Source organism: Diadema antillarum, unplaced genomic scaffold, assembly GCF_040938485.1.
Source record: "Diadema antillarum isolate AM-2024a unplaced genomic scaffold, OU_Dant_1.0 scf00000162, whole genome shotgun sequence".
Lineage (NCBI taxonomy): Eukaryota > Metazoa > Echinodermata > Echinoidea > Diadematoida > Diadematidae > Diadema > Diadema antillarum.
Genome location: NW_027271051.1, coordinates 1,465,686 through 1,467,586, shown reverse-complemented (window position 1 = coordinate 1,467,586; position 1,901 = coordinate 1,465,686).

The window sequence follows — 1,901 nt, the reverse complement described above, 5'->3', positions numbered from 1 at the left end:
TTTTATTTCGTTAAAGATGATAAAATCAGTAGAATTACACTATTCCCGACGAAGATTGAGCCATTTTACAGCACGTTATCTGGTAGACACAGTAGGTTAATGCCCTCCACAAGGAAACGATAAGCGACGATTTGAGTTGCTAATCCTGCAGGAACGGTATTTTCTTAGTCCCGCCTTTACCAAGTGTAGGCCAATTTAGTCAATGAGTGCATAATCCTTTAAGAGAAATTACTAAATAGGTTCGGGAAGCGGGGTATTATGGCCACTTACCATAGTAACAAACTTTTCGCCAATAACTTAAATGTGACAAAGGGGGTATACATAATATAGCACCGTCTGTTATTATGGGTTGTATAAGCTTCGGCACTGATTGGAAATTTGCCCCATTTCTTGATTGGGGATTTTCAATTATGTAACCGTAAAAGATAGCTATACTGTACTGATCAGTGCAATATTATGGGGATTGAGTGATTGATTGATTGATTGATTGATGTTTACCATAACAGTTTTAATCCATGCTGAAATTGGCCCATTTCCGAGACACCCACATTCCGACGAGTTGTTGAATAGAGCGACAACCGAAATCGACTCTAACTGCAGTTTTAATGGATGACTCATTCAAAGAGCAGAACTGTGACATGAACTGTCATATTCATCATCACACATTTCGTAAAGCTTTGAAGTTTAGGAGACTACTCTTTTCGTTTCACTGTGACTCGCATGAGAAGTGTAAAAGATTTTCAAAAACACGAAAATAAATCCGATGAATATATTTTAATTTTGTTAGAGTACGTTGGTAGAGTAGATTACTTATATTTTGATATTCATCACACAGTTTTTATATATTTCACATATCACACATATTTACTTTTCGAGAAAGAAATCATATGGAACAAAATAGCAATAGATTATGAATGTATAATTAGGCCATCAACAATCACATTAATATTTGATTTAATTCTCCTATAGGAAATCTGTTAACAATCTCTGCAAAAGGCAATCAGAAATCTTAAAGTTATTTCATTTTCAGATTTCCCCTGTTTTTTACTGATAGTGATGCTGTTAACAATCAAAATCAGCCACGGAAATTAATTATGATTATGTCATGCGATTGCCTTTTAAAGGGCAAATCTGATCGATATTCAAGTTAACTTGAAAAATCAAGTGAAAGAGACAAACAGAATGTTGTGAGTTTTAAGATGGTCAGACATAAGATTAGAACACTCGGAGAATTTAAAATTTGTTCATGTTTCAACATGTTGCTTTGGTCACAACCACTTATGCAAATTTGACTGAAGGTGATGCACAGCTCTATCGTTTACCGGTACGAAATTATTAAAAAATCCTTTTTCATTTACATGAAATGAAAACGGTCCTGTATTAACCTAGCAACGATGGTTTTAAATGGTGGGAAGTGTTGCAAGTGTTTTACACATTTGGATGTTTGCACTATATATCTCGGTTTTTATTTTTTTGTTTTGCAACTCTAATTAGTCAGCTATTGGTCGACATTAACTTAAATACCTGTATATTCTACAAGTGTTTAAACTGTTGGTGTTCCAATGCAATGCTGATTCATTTGTAAAATTCTTTTAATAATTCTAAGTGTTAAATTGCATCTCAGATTGCAATGTATGTAATTAGGGTATATGGAGGGTACTTTTCCTTCTGTTAATGCTTGTTTTCTCTGTCGTTAGAATTAGTAATTTTCATGATAAGTTAATTAGTATTAATGATATTTCTTTTTTTATACATTTTCATAGTTTTTTTTTTGGGGGGGGGGGGCTAACATGAAATATATGTGTGTTAAATGTCGCTTGGTGTCTTTTCCTTTTCTGTGTCCCCTTGCTGTGACTTTATTTGGTGTTTGTTGATAAAACCGAAATTGAATGGAATTGAAT